The 24327-nt window shown below is 31.1% G+C and overlaps 2 long non-coding RNA genes across 2 annotated transcripts; one reads left to right on the forward strand and one right to left on the reverse strand.

Annotated features, from left to right (window-relative positions):
- Positions 1–2872: 2872 nt before the first annotated feature.
- On the reverse strand, positions 2873–7896 carry LOC134240798 (uncharacterized). Its single transcript, XR_009986521.1, has 3 exons — positions 7530–7896; positions 6881–7044; positions 2873–4520 (listed from the first exon to the last, which is right to left on the reverse strand). It is a non-coding gene; the product is annotated as an uncharacterized LOC134240798 (long non-coding RNA).
- A 7081-nt stretch (positions 7897–14977) lies between these two features.
- Positions 14978–16161, forward strand: LOC134240817 (uncharacterized). Its single transcript, XR_009986529.1, has 2 exons — positions 14978–15051; positions 15704–16161. It is a non-coding gene; the product is annotated as an uncharacterized LOC134240817 (long non-coding RNA).
- Positions 16162–24327: the final 8166 nt, after the last annotated feature.

The raw sequence follows: 24327 nt of genomic DNA on the forward strand, positions 1-24327 counted from the left end.
TATAAATTTATATAACTCAAGGACATTCAAGATGTTCCTTTGCCAATTATCATATACCTAATTACAACTGAATCTTTGTGTTTTGTTCAGTTGGAAACTGATTCCAATTATTTATTCCATAATTATATTTCATACAATCTAGTTGGGTCTAATTCCTTTCACACTTAATTGGATGACAGATTACTCTCTAAACAAATATAACTATATGGATTACCCTGTAATTTTAAGGTGTGACCAGGGATGCTTACTTCTTCTAAGGCACCTGATCCCTTACTCTCAGTTTCCAGGAGGTCTGTTTATTTTCACAATTTTTATGATTATTCCAATTGATGAAATTGGTCAATCAGTATATCTACTGTATACAGGGAAATTTTCGCCCCCGTTTTATTTTCGCCCCTTTCGCCCTTCCCTCATTTGGGCGAATTTAAAACGGGGCGAAATGAAATAGTACAGTATTATTTCTTAAATAAAACTATGACTGGGCGAATTTAAAACGGGGCAAAATTGTTTGCAATTGTGAAGGGGCAAAAATTAAACGGGGCGAAAATAACCCGGCCTGTATACAGTATTATCTATCGATCCCTACCTTTCACTGTTTTGCATTACAGATTACTATGATATTTCTTAAACTTTTTTCAGGGGGGGGGGGTGTGTTCCTCTTTACCTATTTACGCTTTTCATTAAGTGCTTACATGTATCAACACAACTTTTCAATCCTTTATATAATATAATATGATTAAATTTGATTATTGCAAATGACTACAATAAGTGTACAATTTGACTCTAAACCATTAAAGGGGGAGTGTCAGATGGTATGTGTTTCACTACGCAACAACACTAAGAGAATTCAATGCATATTGTTCAAACCTCAGTCTTTCAACTTTCAATACTTTGTGAAAATTCGACATTATTACCTGTTGTAATATTTCTCTGCATGTGGTACATAATAAATTTGTTTTTTTTTTCGGTTTTAATATGTTCAAATATTGATAGAAACATGAAAATTGGTTTTAAAATGCCAGAGAACCTAAAATATTTACTCCTTATCGTAACTCATGAAAAGTAAACAGTCTATCCAAAGCTTACCTGTGCAAATTACACAACCCACGTGGAGGGAAATCCGCGCGCCTTTTCCTTTCTCCTTGTACAACAAAATTTGAAATCTCCCTCTTCCAAAATGTTTTAAATCCCAGCGTCTTTGGATATCCTTTTAACCTAATTTAAATATGAAAACACTTGTTGGATCTTCACGCTTGATAAAATTTACCTGTATAGTTATCGAGTTTCTATTTCCGGAGCCGCAGCGCCAAGGCGAATGCCATTGTGCTAATCGATTGGTCAGAAAATGTTAACAGACAGGTGTTTTTACCGTTGTCCATAGCAACGTAACCAAATCGATTGATTAGCAGTGATTTGACATTTTTATCAGACGACACAATTTTATATCATGTCATCATCTGCTGCTTTAATTGACTCAGTGGTATGAAATGTCAAAAAAATGCATGGTTCTAAAAATATTCCAATTAGCACTGCATGGACTAGCTAAACATAGAATGTAGAATATGTATCATCATGATAATTATTAATTAAGCCAGAAGCAAGAAACAAATAATTGGTCAAATAAATTAATATATGCAATGGTTGGACAACGACGCATTTGAGCTAATTTACTGAGGAAAAAACCGAGACCAATTTATGGATTTCAAAAAAGAGAATCCGAATAAAAATTATGAGGGGCAATAGATGGATGGTTGTCTGAACTCTTTTCATTTGAAATACGGTATGCCCTTTTGTCATGCATGCAGGCACGTAATATTAATTGGGGAGTTGTCCTTTTTCCAAACATTATTTTTTTAATGTTGAAAATGTTATTGAAAGAATCCACCCCCTCTGTTTTTTTGTTGTTGCTGTACACATGTACGTATAGCCAAACCAAGGTAATGTAGTTTTGCATGGATATTTGATTATAAGATTTTTGAGAATTGACCCCCCCCCCCCCCAACATACACATTCTTCGAGGTTCGACTAACTTTTTCTCATTTTTTTTTTCATTTTTTATCAGATTTTTTTTTTTTTTTTTTTTAGGTTTTTAAACCCTGATACCCCCATTCACGAAGTTGACATCTGCACGAACTCGGAAGCGAATTTATTAGCAATCCAAACCGGCAGTTATATACGTTATAGTATTATTACTAGTAAAAGTTAGGAACATAAAATAAGTAATTGAGATAAAATCTGAATAAATATAGAAGTAACTCGAGAAACAGCGCACGTTTTTTGTGCGCAATAAATGTACAGTCATGCAGCCTGCTGCACCTCTTTGATTGGTAATCCAGCTTCAGTGCTCCCCGGCTATAAATATGCAGCTAGGCGGCAAAACAAAATATGATTATAAGGACATACTCAGGTCGATCGCATTTATTTGGTACATACATACCACCGATAGAAAACATGTACATTCATGCTTCGACGATTTTTTTTTCAAATGCCGCTGACTGAAACAGAATCATTCTTCTGACTTTTTTTTCTTTTTTTTTTTAAATAATTCTTTATTTTTGTTTTACACATTCTGTTATTTCATACAATAATTGATAAATAAAAATACATAAGGTGTAATTTTTTTCATTTGAGAGAGAGAGAGAGAGAGAGAGAGAAGGGAAGGGGAAGAAGAGAGGAGAGAAAAGCTAGGGAGGTGGAGAAAAGAGTGCATGCATTCATAATATTTATATCAATCTAAAAATTCATTGAAATAAAAGCTTCCAATAGTTCCAGCAGATATCAAACATATTCTTTTCACCATTTTTGTATGCAATATATATTTTTGAGTTTCATAAAATGTACATTTTCTACTCTAAATCCATTCATTACTTTCAAATGAAAGTACAATAAACAACAAACACACCATTTGGACATAGCAACGACACGCAGTAGCTTTATTTTTGCAGTGTACATAACATATGCTAAATATGAAAATCAATTTGTATATACAAGTTTATGTTGGATTGAATAAATCATGATAAAATTTTAAACTTTATCGTGCTCTACGTGTCGTCCTAAACTGGTATTTAAACCACTATTCACCTCTTATATAGCCTTGCTAACGAGACCGGTTCTAAAGAACCACGTGATATACACCAGGTATTCGAATGAAAACCTTGTAATTCCGAAAAAGTAATTTATTATCACACCGAGTAGAAATTGATTTCTGTCTAATTCGTTCCTCAAACGAAAGAAATCATATTTCTACTCTAAATCCATTCATTACTTTCAAATGAAAGTACAATAAACAACAAACACACCATTTGGACATAGCAACGACACGCAGTAGCTCTAAATACAAAGAACGGGAAAATGAAAGTATAAAATCATTGATTTTAAATTCAATCCAACAAAATTCATATAAATCATAAGTCATTCAATATTTCAAACAATAAATATATCAAATTTTACAGAAATTTTCCAATAAAATGTTTTGAAAACAATTAAATAATCACCAAAAAATACATGTATTCACTCCATTACTTTTATACAAACAAACAACAACATTCTATGCATGACAGCCAGCGGTGCGTGCGCTGGACGCTGTATTTTATAAACAGTACATCAATATACATATATAGAGCACAGGACATTGTGTATGAATCCCCCAAAACTGCTGCATCTATTATAATTCTAAAATATTCTTTGTGATAAACATGAAAAGCATCAGGGCCGGCCAGGAAAAACTAGAGATAAAAATAATTTTTAAAAAACTCTAGAAACCTGTGTCCGTTGCCAAGTGCCGCTGGATGCAAAAAATGTTGCGACGGACCTCACAACCTACCAATAAAACCCTAAAAAAAATCAAATATATGTATATAAATTTCTTCACTTATACCCTTTATACATAAATTTAAAAAATTTAGATGTAGCTCGCTTAAGTCGGCGGCTAGAAGTGACCAACCTTAAAAAAAAACAGTTCTCTACTACATCTCAAAATCAATTTCTATTGGTCACTCTCTGACCAATCCACACAACATGCGTATAAATATCTTGTCATTAATACAACATTTTCTCACTATACTAGCGAAACGCGGGAAAATATCAATACATGTATATCCATCCTAAAAAATAAAAATACACCGCCGTCTTTTGAAAATCCATAACGCAATTCACCATGTGAGTCTGATTGTAAAAGTCTTGATGTTATGCACACATCCTATCCATACATCGATAAATGCTTGCTGCACTTGAATTTTGAGTATAGTTTCAAGTCAAACTCAACGCATACCATACGATTTATCGTGAAGTCCCAGGGAAGAAGACTTCAAATATATCAAATCAAATCGACACAGTTATACATAGAAGTATATTCATCATCCAATATCAAAATAGCACAAAATACACATTCCTGTGAAACATCTTGAATCCCATCTCAATTCCTTGGATATGTGCCTCTTTGAAACTCTGTCATTATTGGTACACCGATTAATACCTCATGGTGCTTGAATTAAACGTAAGAAGAATATAACCAATAATACCTGGAAGAACAAATTTGATGTTAGAAAACTGATAGATACATATATCTTGTAACTGATATTTTAGTAAATATGTATAGGATCTCTTTTTCTCTCTCTCTTAATCTATATAAAAAATCAGTCATCATCATTGTGGCTAGCAAAACATGCATACTATCATTAAATGATAAAATGAATCAAAATTCCACCATTAAGTTCAAAATTTATGAATTGCACTAATCATTTTTTTTTTTTTTTTTTTTAATTAGGAAAAACATGAATGTGTTTGTATAAACATCCATTTGATAATCAAGTTATGATAACCTTATTTTCATCAGAATAAACAACATTTACTTTACTATTTGTAGAAATACTTCCTACTGAAAACAATCTCACGAAATGGCATCAAAACAAATGTGGTTGGATAAACATCCATAAAATCATTTTATGATATAATTTATCAAAAGTTCAAATTCCAATAAAATTTTACTTTATTTTCATCAGAATTATCAACCTTTACTTTTACTACTTATGTAGAAATACATTCTACACAAACAAATCTCGCCAAATGGCATTACCACAAATGTGGTTGGATACAATTCCATACATTCATTTTATGATATGATTTATCAAAAGTTCAAATTCCAATCAAAATTTACTTTATTTTCATCAAAATTATCAACCTTTACTTTACTACTTCTGTAGAAATACTTTCTACATAAACAAATCTCGCCAAATGGCATCACCACAAAAGTGGTTGGATACAAATCCATACATTCATTTTATGATATAATTTATCAAAAAGTTCAAATTCCAATTAAATTTTACTTTATTTTCATCAGAATTATCAACTTTTACTGTACTTTATATGTAGAAATACTTTCTACTTTAACCAACTCGCCAAATGGCATCACCACAATACGGTTCAAAAAACATCCATAAATTCATACTATGTGAAAAATTTATCAAATACTTCAAGTTCGATTCAAAATTTTTCTTTGATTTCATGAAAATTATCAACTTTTACTTTAAAATATACCAAAAAACACTTTCTACATAAACCAGTCTTACTAAATGACTTCATCACATATGTGGTTGGACAAACATCCATAAATTCAAACTCGTATGATAAAGAACCCACTTTCTACTTTAACCAACTCGCCAAATGGCAACACCACAAATGTAGTTGGATAAACATCTATAACATAATATCATATTATGATAAAATGTGCAAAGCATTCGAATCCAATCAATTTCTATTTCATAGTATCAGCAGTATAATGAAAACAATCTTTAATAGATTGCCAAATGACAATACCATATACATGGTTGGAAAACATTCATAAAAGCATGATATGCTAAAATGTGCCAAAGTTATTCAAATTCAAACCCAACTCAATATTATTTCAAACAGAATATTAATTTTCATTAGACTATTTTGTACCTCTCATTGTCTACTGGAATCAATCCCGCCAAAAACCAAACACGATAGATGCGTTATGATTAACATCCATAAAATATTTTATGCTAAGCTGGGTTAGAGTTGGAATTCCCTTCAAAATCTATTTTTGTTTTACATTAAAAAATAACAGCTTTTAAATAGCTACAGTATTATAAAAATCGCTTTCCAGTGAAAACTAAATTCAATAAAAGTAAATACTCCAAAAATTGTTGCCAATTAATAAACATTCCTTATATCATTTCATTATAAAATGAAATATATCAACGTTATCAAAATTCAAATCTTCCAAATACTACCAAACACGAATATTGTGCAAAACAGCCCATGAAATTAATATTCAGAAAAGATTTAATTCAATTTTAGTGAATCATTTTTGAAATTAGAATTCATTGACAAAATTTCCTTTTTACTCGAAATCATACCGACAAAACTCAGTTTCTGTTATCAAAACTTTTTAGAATTGAAACTAAATACTTAGATCTCTTTTTCTAGAAAACTCAATCAAGCCAATTAAAAACACTGCAAATACTGCAGAATTATCATTCCTATAAATATTTTATACCATCTTAATCTTCTTCTTCATCTTCTTCTTTTTTTTTTTTTTTTTTTTTTTTGAATTAATACTCAATTGATAAATTTCAATTTTAAATAGATAATTCAAATGAGACCTTAGTTTAACTACAATGTAAATCAAAATGCAAATATTCTAAACCTTTAATTCTCTTTCACAAAGCCGTACATGTCCAGCATTAATCATAAGACAAGTAAAACTCGTTTTCTTCTATAAAATTTATATGTCATTAATACATATACTTGGTTAATAGATACCAAACAAAAATTATCTATGCCCCATACTCTACTATAAGGATTCATGATTGAATGATCTACTAAAATAAATCGAAAAACGAATTTTTATAGTCACAAATCAGAATATGAAATGCTTCTCTTTTCCATTGTGATGGAGTCCGCATGAAATTTAACTTTTAATTGGCATAAAACGCAAAGAAAAAATCTACCGTACTTCTCTGGAGATCTTAAAATCACCTTCTTCATTATACTCATCGTGATACCAACCCCAACATGTAACTACCTGAAACATAAGAATATACTCTTTTCTCTTCAACATATCTAAAACTTTTCATTTTAGTAGCACATTTGACAAAATGGCAAGCAACTGAAATTGAAAAATTCAAACAATTTTAATTGATCGATATTTTCTATACTCAGGAAATACATTTGATATAATGCTGATGCAATTGGATATAAGTGCAAATATAATATCTTATAAATTCTACACTTGTTTTAATTGAAAAATAAATTAACGTAACGAATTTGTTTTGCTTTTCAGAAACACCAGTTTTCTTCCTTTAACAAATCTATCTTTATACAAAACAAATTATCTATTTCTGGAAATAACTTCTATTATCATATACTGACTAGAATTAACGAATCTCATCATCTAATACAATCATGTATTTGTTTTCAAATTCTCTCTATTACAAACCTTGTTATCACTTATTTACATGTATTACTTATTCAAAAACTGATCAATTGTATTCTCAAATGAATACTTATCTTATAAAAACAAGATCTAGGATGGCTTTTCTTTGATGACCTCGCTTTCCACACTGTCAAATCTCTCTCCAATTCTATTTTCTGTGATTTCATATCATCTACAATGGCTAAACATGTCGATGAACCACGCCCTACGCCACTTCGTTCTGTATCTGAGATTTAAACTTTATCGTGCTCTACGTGTCGTCCTAAACTGGTATTTAAACCACTATTCACCTCTTATATAGCCTTGCTAACGAGACCGGTTCTAAAGAACCACGTGATATACACCAGGTATTCGAATGAAAATCTTGTAATTCCGAAAAAGTAATTTATTATCACACCGAGTAGAAATTGATTTCTGTCTAATTCGTTCCTCAAACGAAAGAAATCATATTTATGAAACATCCTTCTGACTTAACTAGAGGCACTCACATATTAAACAAATGCCAATAAATGCCGATGACTTTACCATTCTTGGTCAAATGCCGGTCAATGCCGCTGACCTTATCTTCGCTAGCCAAGGGTTTCTGATACGCTATATTCTTATGCAGGAGCTTTCTTTCGATCATGGAATGCTGCTGATCTTACAAAATGTACCAGAACTCTCTTTTGGACAAATGTCATTCAATGCCCTTTCTTACTTTATCAGAAGTTGCCGCTGACTTTATCAGAATCTCTGTTTTGGACAAATGCCGCTGACTTATACCGAATCACTGTACAAATGCCGCTGACTTAAACAGAATCACGGGACAAAAATAGATTCACTAGACAAATGCCGCTGACTTAAACAGAATCACGGGATAAATGCCGCTGACTTATACAGAATCACTGGACAAATGCCGCTGACTTATACAGAATCACTGGATAAATGCCGCTGACTTATACAGAATCATTGGACAAATGAGGCGAATTATACAGAATCACTGGACAAATGCCGCTGACTTATACAGAATCACTGGACAAATGCCGCCGACTTATACAGAATCACTGGACAAATGCTGCTGATTTCTGCAGAATCACGTGACAAATGCCGCTGACTTATACAGAATCACTAGACAAATGCTGCTGACTTAGGACAAATGCCGCTGACTTATACAGAATCACTAGACAAATGCTGCTGACTTAGGACAAATGCCGCTGACTTATACAGAATCACTAGACAAATGCCGCTGACTTATACAGAATCACGGGACAAATGCCGCTGACTTATACAGAATCACGGGACAAATGCCGCTGACTTATACAGAATCACGGGACAAATGCCGCTGACTTATACAGAATCACGGGACAAATGCCGCTGACTTATACAGAATCACTAGACAAATGCCGCTGACTTAAACATGTTAAAAAGAATCACTCCGATGACTTAACTAGAAGCACTGACAAATGCCGCTCAATGCCGCTTCATGACTTATGCAGGACCTCTCTCTCTCTCTCTCTCTCTTTCTCTCTCTCTCTTGGACAAAATTGAGCCTGTTGACTTTGCCATTAACTCCCTCTTGGACAAATGTCGCTTAATACACCTGTCTAACTTTATCAGAAGTAAGTTAAAATATTACTTATAAAAAAAAAACGATTTTTAATTTTAAATTTGTAATTTATGATTTATGAAATTTTTCACCAATAGCACTCTAAGTAGTCGATATAAGAGTTGTCTCACTTTCCATTGATAGCAATTAACGGTTACTGCATGGTCAGGTGATGACTGAAGTTCAGCTCACATCACTGCAACAATAATAGGAATCTATTATTTTAAAAAACCCATGAGTTGAATAATGAAATCAAGGCTTTTCTATATCTTTGATCTAAGAAACATAATCTGAAGTTTAAATGTATATAATAACTATACAAATCTTTAAATGTATCATTACAAATGATTAAATGTTTAACTACAAATGCTGAAATGTAAAACTACAAATGTTTCACAAAAATGTAATAAATATATACTGTAGATCACTTAATTTTCGCGACACCTTATTTTCGCGAGATAGTCATTGACTGTTTATTAGAGAGACAAAATTTCCACGAATTGTGGTCAGTGCTTTATATAATCTTAAGGAATTCTATTATACGCGAGAATGAAATTTTCGCGTGCATACTGTCTCGCGTTATTACGCGAAAATAAAGTTCTCGCGAATAAAAAGTGATTTACAGTATCCTAATATGTTAAAACCAACAATTGAGTCAGATTTAAATATAAAATAGTACCTAATTATGTTAAAACTAAAACTGAGCCCGATGTGCACGATTTACCAAGCTATAGTACACGTAAGAATGTTAAGAAATACATGTATAGTTCTACACGTTTCTAATCGGATGATTCCTTTTTGAATAAAACAGCATTTCATATTGCAGATACACCATGTATCATTGGGGGAGTTTAAATTAAATTCTTTCCTATATTGACGAGGGCTGTTAAAATTCTCTCTTAATTAAAAGACATGTCCGTAAAATTTTTTATCTAATTTCTGATTGTTTTTAGAAATCAAATTTGGGTATGACCCTTAGTATACTGGAAAATGGCAGATCCAATGATTTCCTGGACTCGTTTCTTCCTTTTGAAAGGTGTTTTTTCAAGTTTGGAAAATGAAACAAGTCAAAAGTCGACATATCTGGCGAATATTGTTAATGTGAAAACAAAATTACCGTAACTTTCTGTTTATCCCCGAAACTCCTTTACTCTTAGGGGAGTGCGGGTTTGGACGCTGTCATGAAGAAATTTAATGTAGTGGGTTCATGATTCTGTTCCCTTCCTCTCATTAACCTTTCGAGTTTTTTTTGCAAAAAAATGCTTTCTAGACTCTTCCAGACATTAAACTGCCTCCCAGAATACGAATTTTAACAACAAAACCACTAAAATTTAAGAAAATTGCACATGAATCTGTCTTTGTGCTCTTGTAATTCTTAGCTCTTCTCAGACCTTTGCTGCTTTTGTCAAGTGCATCTTATTGTAAATTTTGTTTTGAGGGTTTTAAGCAATAGATTCAAGTTTCATTATCTGAATTTCAAACAAACGTGGATAACCACAATTACTTACATTTCAAAATAATTGTTTAGATATTCCTACACGCTGTCGTTTTCACTCATTTTTCTAAGCTTTTTTTTTTTTTACTGCCAAACGTCTCTTTGTAACAGTGTAAACTACTCCCGAAATAATGTCTATCAAATTTGCTATGTGTCTTTTAAGTCAATCATACATCATCAGTGATTATTTGTTGAAATTTGACAATCAGTACATTCGTTGTAATAATATTTTGTTGGCAAGGACGGTACCCATTTTTGATGCCAATTATATAATTTTTTATCATTGAAATCCACCTGCTCATTTGTCTATAAAACAGACATTGGTTGCCGTAAATTTTACATATTTCAGTGAATATTTCTTTGGGATTCTTAACGAGTTTTACAGCAGCTTTAATGAAGCGTTTAATTTCACTCTAGTTTACTGATTCTTTACCATTCAATTTATAATGCAGTGTCTCGAATAGCCCTTGTTTTCCAACTTCTCACAATGAAACTATGTGATGAAAAGTGGTCACATAAATTGTTTTGAATTCATTAAATATTCAATAATGCAAAAAAAAGCCAAGCTTAATGTCATATGATATCTGTATTGTATGTCATACAGCTCAGGATATTATTTATTGAACAGCCCTCGTAGGGTAAATCCCATAGATTATGATGAGTGGGATATGATTATTATAATCTTTGGGATATATTCTATGTTAGACAATGTATGGGAGAAAAGGACTCAATGAATATCCTTGGGATTAATCCCATTTGAAAAAAAAATTGTGGAAGAAAAAATCCCAATGGGAGAAAATAACCCATCTGACACTTTAACTCCCATGGGAGAAAGGTGGGATAGTTGATGGGACTAAAAATCCCACCATCTTCCATGGGATTCTGACTTTTAGGACTTTACATCTTTGAAAAATAGACATTCCACCAAGTGCTATAAACTTTTTTTAACATCACAATTATAAATGGTAGTAAAAGTACAGGACAATGTCGTGTCCGGAGTTAAATGTAGTACTGTTTTTTTTTTTTACTTTTCGTTGTAAAACCCTATATATATCACATTCTTACACCTTTATTTTTATTGATCAGGCGTTCAAATTTTGCGTTCTTTTTGTCACTCATTTTGTTTTATCCCACTGGGATATATCCAGTCGACATATGAACAGTACTCATTGAAAATAGGTTGTTTATATATCTAAATGTCGAGTTGAAGGCCACAGCAAGTGTTTGCTTCTCCTCATGTAGAACCGTCACGATACCTCATTCGGTAGAGGGCTCGCTCCGTGATTAGTAGGTAGTGGGTTCGAATCTCGGCGGAGACTGGCCTTAGTCAATAAAAAAGTAGTTACTCTTCATTCGGCATTTTGAAGTGAAAATTGTGGGTCTTTTAGACGAGACCTTACAAACCGAGACCTTGTGTCACGACAGGCTTTGGCACGATAGAGGACCTTCACTGCTCAATGGCCCTGAGTGCTGTTTAAAGAAACTGTAAAATTTGAAGCTCATCAGATATATATGATGCATCTCTATAAGAGTGAACATTTCTCAAACAGGATGTAAAACAACACACAATCAATCAGTCAATCAATCAATCTTCTTATTTACAAGTTTTAAACTAAATTCTGCTTCATATCAATACAAAAATAGGTCTGCAAATACCTATGGTACTCATGGGAAATCCGACAGACTTTTAGAAGACCTGGTCTTCGCAGACTAAATCGATGATGTCAGTTAAATAACAACATCAGTGTACTTGCGTGTAAATTCAGAATGTTTTCTACCACGTACGGACGACTTTTCATTTTCAAAGCTGCTGCTATTTTCGTTTTACTGCATCACAAAATGTAGATCTGATGACTTGGCTTCATACATATAGAAATACTTAAGGATTCCCATCCCTAATAGGACCAGATTATCTACCCTTAAATGGCCGTCAAGTACATGTACATAACACTCTGATATTAAATTAAGGCATTGTATAGTAGAAAAGGATTGTCCTCGAGAAAGTTTCAAAAACTTCACTAACTAAGCATTAATTAATTAACAAAGATTGCATTTAAGTCTATGGGAAAAACCATTTTTTGAAAAATAAAAATTCAAATAATAAGAATATGAAAGAATAAAGGAATAAACAAATTATGTCACAAGTAAGTCGTGCATGTGTGTGTTTAAATGATACAGGCGGTGTTTGAGTGACAGAGACTCTGTATCCAGCGAGGACAATCTGTGAAGAAAGGGTTTATCTGGTAAAATCTAAACAAAAGCTTTAAAAAGTTGGAACGTCATTGAAAGACAAAGGCGCTTCAGAGTTGCTGATCCCGTTAAAGCACAGCTGAGTGGTAAAAGAAATTAAAACGTTGACAAAGGAAATTATGCAACGAGAACAACTGTTAGAAAATAAATGTTAAGTGATAAAAAAAAGTTTTTTAATGAGTGGTTATTGGACTATGCTGTGTTAAATGTGCAGGGATAGTATGTGCAGGGATAGTAACTTAATTTGAGAATTTCTTAACGCTATGTTTTTGACGTTACACTGACGTTAGGTGTGCCCCGTGGTTACAAAACGTGTACTAGTAGATCTTAAAATGAAGTAAATTGATTTCTATGAAATCGAATGGAACTAACCTTCACAAATCAACAATACAATTATTTGTATACATGATATTGAGCTTATTTTAAATTTCTTGATAGTAGTATAACGAAGATTGACGTCGTCCACGAACTTTTCGAATGACCCTCCTAAATAATGGTCCTGCACCTGACTATTGGTATGAATTAATGAAACCCCCTATTTTCAGTTCAACATTATAAGTAATTGTAACCTAAGTTCTGGATGTAATAACTTGAGTTGTGTATATACCAGTTTGTCAAACAGTGCCTTACTATATACGAGGGTTGTTCGAAGAGTTCGTAGACAATTTCAATCCTCATTATACTACTTTCAAGAAATTTTAAAAATACACAATGTCATGTGTAAAATATTTGTTTTGTTGATGTGTAAAGTTTCATTCCATTCGATTTAATAGCAAATCATTTATTTCATCCAAAAATCAACATGTTTTGTAACCACGAAGCATAGAAATTTAACGACAATGTAACGTCAAAAACGTAGCTTCAAGAATTTCTCAAAAATACTAAACCTATACATTTTACACAGTATATAGTGCATACTCATTAAAACATTTTCTATTTCTTGACATTTATTTTCTAACAATTGTTCGCGTTGTACAATTTCCTTTGTCAGCGATTTAATTTCTTTTACCACTAGACTAAGCTTACACAAGACCAGCAACTCTAAAGCGACTATGCCTTTCAATGACGTTCCAACTTTCAAAACTTTTTGTTCAGAATTTAACAATTATACAGACAATACTAGTATTTAGTGTATTTATACAGTTTAAACAGTTTCTTCACAGATTGTCCTCGTCCAATAGAGAGTCTCTGTCACTCAGATACAGCTTGTACCGTTCACACACACATGCACGACTCACTTGTAACATATTATTTGATTCTTTCAACATTTTTAAACTTTCTTCAGAAGTTTTCTCGAATAAAACACAAATTGTATCGTTCTCTGCTGCTCCATGACGTTCTAAAACGTCATCATTTTTGTCATTTTAATGAGCCATAATTTTGAATATGAATCGATGTAAGAGTTCCTAATTTCAACGTTAGAATTTTTTCTTTTGTTGTTTGGTCCAATTGCAGAGAATTTGACTACAGACATTATTTAGTGTATTGTTTGTAAATTACAAAATTTAGACCTGCTCCGCGACCCGAATTTGGCAGTTTCTAACTCTGTATAAGTTTGAAATAAATCAAGATATCTTTAAAGTTTAAAATTAGAATCATTAGAATGTATTGTAAAAACATTTTTCCCAAATATGGATTTGATATGCGTTAAGTAAAAAATATGACAGAAGTTCAAGAACTTTTCGAACAACCCTTGTACATGTAGTTATATTCCCTTAATTGTTAAACTTTTGAACGGTTTTAATATGATATACAAGGAGAAAGAAATATGATTGTCGTTTCGTAGTCTACATGTACTACACCACCTGATGCATACGTCTCTATAGAGTTGACAGATTTATTTTCATGAATGAATATTTATTATCTATATCTATCTACTTATCATCTAATCTATTCTCTCTATCAATCTATAATTGAAAGGTCGAGTACCATCTGCCAATGAATCAGACGATTTTTATTTGATACTTACCACCATTTTCAAATGTCAGATCTGATAATTCACACGGCAATAAATCCAAAATGACTGGACATCAAATTTTTGTGTAAATCAATGACGAATAAACGATGTTGACAAAGGGGACATTGTAAATGTCAGGATTACCTAAATAGGCGATGAATATATTTATAATTAATGAAAAATATATATAATTAATTTATCTGCTTTAGCCGGTTCTCATATTACATGATATATAGCTTGAAGCTTTGGACAGCATTAACAAACATCTCAAATTTGATACAAATATCCATACCTCTTTCATCTGGGTAAGTTTTTTTTTTTTTAAAGATCATCATAGTATTTTTAGCTGACCAAAAGTGAACTACATGTATAAATAAATTGATAAATAATTTTAAAAATATATATTGTTTATGAGATAATATGAAAAAAATATAATCTTGGATGTTAGTCTATATGTTTTAATATATATTCGTATTTTTTCACGAAATGCCGTTATAATGTAATTGGAAAGTATAGAAAAATGAAAAATCTATAATAAGATCTAAAGGATAGAAATGCAAGTTCCTGTACGCTCTTATATGATTTGGGTATAACATTACTTTTTAAGTTATTATTTTGAAAAATCGTTTTTAAACTTGATAAGAGAAGCAAAAAGTGAAGAAAACTTAATTTTGAAATGGTTATCTTTCAAATGATAAATATGAAGATGAAGAAGTACAGGAAAATTTTAAGAATTTACCTTATGAATGTACAATAACTACTCACCTGTTAAAGTTGAAAAAAAGATATTTTATTGAATAAGTCTTTACTTTTGTTACATTGCACTTGAAATTTCTTTTTCGCTTTACTATGATAACGACTGACTTGTATCATTTTATGCATTCCTGAAATCGAATGTCTAGAAAAGCCTCAAGAATGTTTTCATGTTAACTATCTAATGTAAATTTTTCTTCGCAGATATCAGACCTTGGAAAATGATTCATAAACTAGGAGGAATGTTTTTGTTAGTGTGTTTATTTGTCGTTGCTGTACATGTGAACAGCGAAGAAGGGCCCTGTTACAAATGTACAGAAATATTCAGGGGCTGTCATGCTTACTACAAATGTGAAGGACATCCGTTTGAGGACAGATGCCGGAAATTTTGTAATGATCAGTTTACCAGATGTATGGACTCTTGTAAGGCAAACCTTACACCGTTGAAATAGCAATTCTAAATGTTATCATTCTGTAGTGAAAGGTACAGAAATATGTATATTCATTGCCTAAAATACGTATCTTTTTTCCTCTTAAATAACATAAATTATATTAATAAATATGTTATACTATAAGATAGTCATTGCCTAAAAGATGTTTATCTTTTGCTGCTAAAACACCATAAATTATGCTAATAAATCTGATATACAACAGTTACTAAATGTTTGCGTTTGTTTCTAAATGCTATTGCTTTTTAAATACACCAGTAGATCTTAATGAAATAATAAAGTTTGATGATTGATGATTGAATGATATGATATCTAATGGATGTAATCTCTAAAACTTTAAACTCGACAAAATGTTTTACTCATTGAGGAGTTTCTAAAATGCATTAATTCCACAAAAAAGTAACATTTACCTATTTTATTAAAGCCATGCACAAAAAAGTACATTGATCATTAAAATTTTAATCAAATGTTGACTTAAAAAATGGGTTATACCTAAATATGAGATCAAGCTTAAGCTGTTTTAAGTCGACTAACATAAAGACAATGGAAACATTTTTTAAAAGGAAGCTTTCTACAAACAACAACAACAACAAAAAAGCAAACGAACAAACAAAATTTACACAAATCAACTCACAAGCATTACAAATATTTTAAATTCCTTTTTACTCACAAAAACTTTATTTAAGTATTATTACGCGAGTCAGTCTTACCACCAAATTTTCATTCCTTGTGTAGATTTGTGTTTAAAAGATTTTCATAACATTTTCTGTTTGTATTATAACCATGTTTACTAAATCACTTTTCAATTATACATGTTGGAGCAATTACTTAATTGTTATTGGAAATCAAATATCATAATTTCGATTGTTGCATTGTTAATATTCTAGTCAAATAAAGCAAAATCAATCAAGAACTAAAATTAAGCGAATTTCATGATTTTATAAATTAATTCATTTTTTTTGGTGTTTTTTTTTACCTCGGGTATAATTTATGTTTTTTTTTAATGCAATCATTTTTTTCTTACATCGCATTATTTTCTTTATTTGATTTATTTTAAATGACATATTGCAAATCGAAGGAGAGAAACCAGTAAGTTGTAGGAACTCTTTTCCAATTCTTTTGATTCATGTTTTAAAATATTTTCAAAACAAACAAAAAAGTATAGTCTTTCAATAAAATATACATTATCAGTTTTAATATCAAGCCCTATTACCATGTATTTGAAAAACATATATATGTTATAACATTAAGAAGAATAGAATTAGGAGAATATTTCAATTAAATGTTTTGTTCCCATTATATACTTGTCGACACAGGGCTACACAGTTAGACCTGTACTCAACATTTACGACTTATGAGGAGTGAAGGGTCTTTTTTATATCTAGCAGTAGGAGGATCTCGATTTATATGGTCTCATCCGAAGGAGTGACCTCTGGGTCACATAGTGTATTAGAAAATTTCGACGTGAGGATCAACTTCCAAACTCTCTAAAATTTGCGCCACACGGGCGACAACTGCTGTCCTGTATAAATAATTATTTACATACTACATGTAAACTTATCAGAAATTTAGCGCCTAGACGCTTTTACTTTGTATATCAGACAAATAAAAGTTATTGAGTACATGGAATGGCTTGTAATGTTTTTTTAAGGTAAGTTGTTGGTAAATTTGACATTAATAACAGAATTAAACATATTTTGCTAAATATTTATGTATGAAATACAAGTCATTTCTCCAGAAGTTACACATGAAATGCCACATTGCACCATTCTATGACAATTTAAATAAGACTGGGCACTTGAACCTAATTGGAATTTCCGAGGGTTCGTAATTTTGCCTGGAACATTATAAAATATGAAGTAAAGCATTTACATTAAAATGTGAGGAGTGTAAGTCAACATTACGATATTAATTTTTCTATGCCCCTAATTCTGAGAAATTAAAAAAAAAACATAAATATCATCATGATCAAATTTTATTGCAATATTGTGGTAAAGTAGAGCATTCCTACACCAGGCAATGAAATTAGGAGGTTCCTTAATGTAATTACTTTATGTGCATTTATTAACATATTATTTTTTGTTGGTATATTCTTTGTACAATAGTCGCCCGCATGGCGCACTGGTTAGAGCGTCTGCTCTAGAGTCGCGGGTTCGAATCCCACTGAGGGATGTGGAGACCGGTCCTTCGGATGAGAGTGTATAAACCGAGATCCCGTGTCGCAGTAGGTGCTGGCACGAAAAAGATCACTCACTACTCAATGACCCTGAGTGCCGAGTATAGGACAAAATTTGCAGCTCTTCAAAGGCAAGTGGTGGCGTCTCCATATGTGTGAAAAATTCTGGAGAGGCACGTTAAACAACATACAATCAGTCAATCTTTATACAATAAATATTTCATTAATTATTTATGGACCTTTCAGCTCAAATATATATATATTTCATTGTCAGTTTGGAATTTCTAGCAATGTTTGGTAATATATTGGTCATGAATATGTTTTCTGGCTCCATAAATATGAGTAGAGCTCATTTTAATCCCTGACTCACTTTTCCTATTTAATTTTATAAAAGTGAGACTGAAATCTAAAGTGAGACTGAGAGCCAAAGTGAGGCTGAGAGCCAAAGTGAGATTACATTAAGTTTCATGGCCCCGGAGCCTAAAATGTTTGAGATGGCAGGGGGTATATCGTTTCAGAGGAAGAACTGACCAAAATCTAGGAAAAAAAACAAATAATAGAGAAAACCTTAGGTTTAAATGCCGAATTGGATCGATGACTTTATTGCTGAAATATTTATTATGTATATTTGGTTGGGAGGGGTGGCCTGATATATTTTATTCATATGACTCTTATGTAACGGTTCTGAATCGACAGGAAACTAACAGAGATGCAGTACTTCGAGTGCATGAACATTTGGTAGATTGGCAAATACAATGTGAGCCATGGATTCCTTTGATGGAAAGAAGGTTCTATTAAAAATATAGGGAAAGAGTATATATCTCTCTCTCTCTTAGAAAATTAATTCAAATTGATTTCTGTTAACAGAATTGGTCGATTACGTAAATATCAATTTAATAATGACCATCCCAATTAAATTCTTGGGCGAGCTTTATTACTCTGGCCATAATTATTCTGACGTGAAGGATAGTATAGATAAAATGTAGCCAATGTACAATAATGACATTTGCCTAGTTGACTGAACAAACAAAAGACGAGGCATGAACCCTCTTGCAATATTTATGGTAGGTACTATAACAGTAATTTTTCATGAATTTGTAGGATTGAAAAGTTCATATTTTCACAATCAGTTTTAAAAGCAAAAAAAATTAAGACATATATATATATATATATATATATATATATATATATATATATATATATATATATATATATATATATATATATATATATATATATATATATATATATATATATATATATATAATTTTATTTATTATTGACATAGACTTGTTTTGAAAAACCAATCAATAACACATTTAAATAGACTTAAATTAAATTAAGAACTTTTTATTATCAAAACATAATCATCGAGAACCTTAGTTCAATATTTTGGATTGAAAGGATTTTTACAAAATCACTTTCAGTTACAAATGGATACTAAAAGTATAAATTTAATAAAAAAACAACTTCGATTTAAAAGAAAATATTTTTAATAAAAAAATAAAGAACCGTATATAAGTATCGAAGATATATTCGATTAAAAAAAAATGATCTGCTTAAATTGATTTAACCTGAAATGATTTCGAATTATCCGAAACCCCATAATAGTTTTAGAAATTATTTTTTGAGTGATACCTAACTGAACAAAGAATTAGAGTTTATAATTGGACAATAACGAAATGGACAAAACATATCATTCCGAATTAAAAGCGATGTGTTTTTTACATTTTGAAATAAACAAGTCTACTCATGACCTCACCATAAGTTCATCAATCAAAATATCGAAAATAAAGAAACAAACAAACAAACAAAAAATAATTATGCAACTTTGTCTATTTATGCTTTAAAATTATAGAATTTATTTATTCTAAATTTCTCGGTATTTTTCCGCGCACTGTCGATTATTTTCTATATATAATGCGCATCTCTCTCTCTCTCTCTCTCTCTCTCTCTCTCTCTCTCTGACCCTAAGGAATATTTATTGCAGCTACATGCATGGTTTAAAATATGGAAGTGATGTAATTACAATTCATCCTCTCTGAAAATATGTTTTGGAAAAACCAATTATTATCATTTATTAACAGATGTTAAATGTATACCAACTCCAATTCTCCATGCGGTTCATGTTTTCTAATTTTAAAGAAATAGTTCAAATATAATTTTTTATAGTCTCTTACTTTTCTCGCTGTTTTGAAATTGTATTCAAATTTTTCAGATTTCATTTTTTAAGTTTTCTCTCTTTAAAAATTATACCCCAATGTATACCTCATGCGAAGAAAAACAAAACAAAACAAACATAAATGCTCGATTGTTTTAAGAAAAGGAAATGTCTATTCAGTTGGTTTGAAAAAAAAGTTGTTAAGATGCATAATATTTCAAAGGTACCCAGAACAAGACTAATCTTTGGTTAAGATTACAATCATTAGATTTTAAAGATATTGTTTATAAGATTATTTTACTAATGTTAGATTGCATTCAATTCCGTTAGATCTTCTACATGCAATATCCAGTGGGTTTGTACTGAATTTAAGAGGAATGGTTAAAATTATCTTATATATTCAGAAAAAAATGGGGGTCTGTGATGTTAATTTTTAGATATTACTAATTTGGTGTTAATTTAATTTTGAATTAGACTACTTCACAAGGACTTTCACAATAAATTTTCTATATTTTTCAAATATGATAAATATACTTCGTGACAATTAATTCAATTTAAAATTAAGGACACACACAAAGCATTTCACGACACACAAAAAAATAGCAAAATAGAAAATATGTTTTGGAAAAACAAATCATTATCATTTATTAACAGATGTTAAAAAAAGACCTTTCCACTTTTAAATTATGAAAAAATACATAATTATACATATACCCGGCTAATTAGAAACAATGTCTGTTGTTTCATTTTTAGCCTGGATACCTATTCACAAAAAAGAGAACTATAAATAATTTATCAGATAAAGAGAGGTAAAAAAAAAACGAAAAATCTCAACAGTATACATAAATATTGTTTTTCAGTTTTTTTTAAAGAAAAATTTCAAAGAAAGGTTTAAAGTAAAATCTTAAATTCTTCATATTAATAAAACTTTTGGGATGAGCCGGGAATTTTTCTCCAGATCGGGTGGGAAAATAAAATGGGAATGTTTTTGAAACAAAAATGAACTACCCAAAGTGAAAACCTAATTTACATATATATGGGTGTTAATTGGGACACTTATGGACAATCTGCTTTCCTTATTGTTTTGGAGGTCCGTGTTTGCTCTGCTCCTATTGTGTATTGTTTTATGGACTTTTGAGCTTGAATACTGTCCGATATCTCCATATATTTACAATAGAAGAAATATGCATTCTTTGTTTAACTTCCCAAGAAGGCGGAGGGTCCAAAGTCCTTTTTGTTTTATTCTTTATTAGGTCTAAAAATCCTAGGATGGAGGGGATCGGGTCTAGGGATCCGGAAGTCCGGGGGTAACGAGGATCAAGACATCCTTACCGTTCTCCCTTTGATTTGCTGATGTCATATTAAATTACACAAAGAAATGCTCATAAAAGTACAAATCGGATGTGTAAAAGAAAAGTAGTTTACCCTATAAGAAATAAACTTATTTTATAGAGGAGGTATTTATAGGCACCATGTGCCTATTTTTTTTTACCTATTCAATTTCTAAATAAAAGTTATCAGAGCAAAAACTATATAATTATAAAATTGATTTTCAATCTGATTTGAAAATAAATAAAACATTACAAAATCATTTTCAGTTTCAGATTGAAAATGAATAAACGAGACTAATATTTAAAAACAACTTTAGAATGTCTTAAGAAAACATATAAACATATAAATGAAATAAGTTTGGAGCAAGACAAACAGAATTCAGCAAAAGAAGAGCCAAAACCAAAATAAAATGTAAAATAATGCAATAGTTCTGTTTTTTTATATTTGCCATTAACTCCTCTTTCACAGGTACCAGGTACTATCGGAAGAGAAAATATGTACTAAATGCTGAAAATGATATCTCTTACCAAGAAAACATGGCCTGTCTTACTTAACAAAGATATGGTCTCTCTAATTGAAAAAGACATACGGATTAGTCTCTTTACTGAAAAGGAACTGTTCCTCTTACTAAAAAGACGTGGTCTCTCCTACTGGAAAAGAATCATAAGATCCCTCTGAATGAAAAGATATTGCATGTCTTACTGAAAACAACTCTCTTACTGAAAATTACACCTTCTGTCTCTCTTGCTGAAAAAGACATGGTTTTTCACTCTTACTGAAAAAAGACCTCTATAATTGAAATATACATGGTTTTCACTTACCGAAAAAGACCTCTACTAAAAAATACATGGCTGTTACTCACTGAAAAAAAGACATTGTCTTTCTTAATGAAAAAAAAACATTAATTCTTTAACTGAAACAAAATGCGAACTCCCTTTTTCCTGTGCTGAAAAAGACACGATTACTCACTAACTTAAAAGCACAGCCTCTCTTACCAAACAAGACATGGTCTTTCTTAATGAAAAAAAAAAACATGGTCTCTTTTACTGAAAAACAAGGTCAAACTCAAAACGACACAATTTTTATTCTTTCTGAAATGGCAAGATTTTTTCACTTACTGAAAGAAGTCATATATTTCCGAAAAATATATGGTTGGCACCACCTGAAAAAGACAGTTTCTTTTATTGAAAAAAAGCATGTCCTCGCTAACTGTTCCTCTAAATGACAGAATTTCTCTTCCAAAAGTAGACACTGCCTATCTTACTGAAGGAAGACGTCCTCTCTAATTGAAAAAAGACAGGGTGTCTCTTATTGCAAAGACAATTTTTCACTTACCCAGAAAGACAAGATCTTTCTTAAAAAGGACATGGTTCTTTGACTAAAGACTCATATTGAAGAACGACATGGTCTCTCCTTCTGAAGAAAGCATGGTCTCTCTATTATCTTAATCAGATTCTTTTTACACTTTTAGCAAATTACAGTAATCTTCAAAATACTAGTATTTGAAAATGGAAGTTGTTAGGTTTTCTTTGGAAATGTTTGGCATTCTTAAGTAAATTTTCATTCATTAGTAAATATTTATAATTCAAATTCATACAGGTCTTAAAGCAAGACAATCAAAATACAATGTAATAACTAATCAGTTTTTAGCTGGAAAGATTTGCAACTTCTTTTATTCTGACATAAAAAATTGTTGTAGAGATATATAAGAGCTGACAAAGAGGTTATAAATGCTGGAATGCAATAATATATCAGAAGTTTCAATATCAAAAATAAAATAAAATATATAAATGGAAAAATAAGTAAATAAAAAAATAAAGAAGAAATGAACATATTTTTGCATTTTTCAAATTTAATGTTGTTGAATAAGTCAATTTATACATGCATTATTATCTGTAAAAATTACATCTACTAGTATTATGATTGAAGATGTTATAATATCATGCTGTTAAAATAGTTGTTTCAAATGACACACTGTTTTAAATCTTTTTATCATTAGGTGTATCTTGCATGTTTTTGCAATGCTGTGTCTGCTGTGCAAGGAAAGGATGACGGGAACAAAGAAATCACAGCGACCTCTATCGACGACTGCTACTTCCGGTGCTGGCAAGACTATTCTCACTGCTTCCGGGTGTTTAATTGTTTCACTAGAAGTGATGGATGTAGGGAATACTGTGGACTGAGAAATAAATCGTGCTTGGAGCGTTGTGACAACCGTAAAATGGTCATCTGATATAACTTACTACGACTTCTTTTAAATTCACCAAGGCAGTTGTTCAAAGCTCTACATTTACCTCAATCTCAAAAGAAGTGTTAGAAATATATTCCTATTTTTTTTTTCTAGTATTATTTTTCATTTGTCTGAATTTCAAATCTAATAAATGATTAATGTAAAATCTAAAAATCGGATATATAACGAGAGAGAGAGAGAAAGATAGATAGATAGAGAGAGAGAGAGAGAGAGGTATGTTTTAATTTTATAGATATTGTATGGTTTGATCATGGCATTGGTTCGGGGAAGAAAGGATCTTATGAATTATCACAAATTATAGTAAATAGTGAATTATCAGCGGAATGAATTGAAAATGAAAAGATTGAAACATCTGAAATAGGCAACATTTCGGAGGAATTGTAATGCTAGAGGTAGAACATTGAATTGTTGCTACTTATTCAAAACCACAGATTCTGGGGCAACACAGTTTTGGAATAG

Source organism: Saccostrea cucullata, unplaced genomic scaffold, assembly GCF_032062105.1.
Source record: "Saccostrea cucullata isolate Sc308-1 unplaced genomic scaffold, CSIRO_AGI_Scuc_v1 ctg380, whole genome shotgun sequence".
NCBI classification, from domain to species: Eukaryota; Metazoa; Mollusca; class Bivalvia; order Ostreida; family Ostreidae; genus Saccostrea; species Saccostrea cuccullata.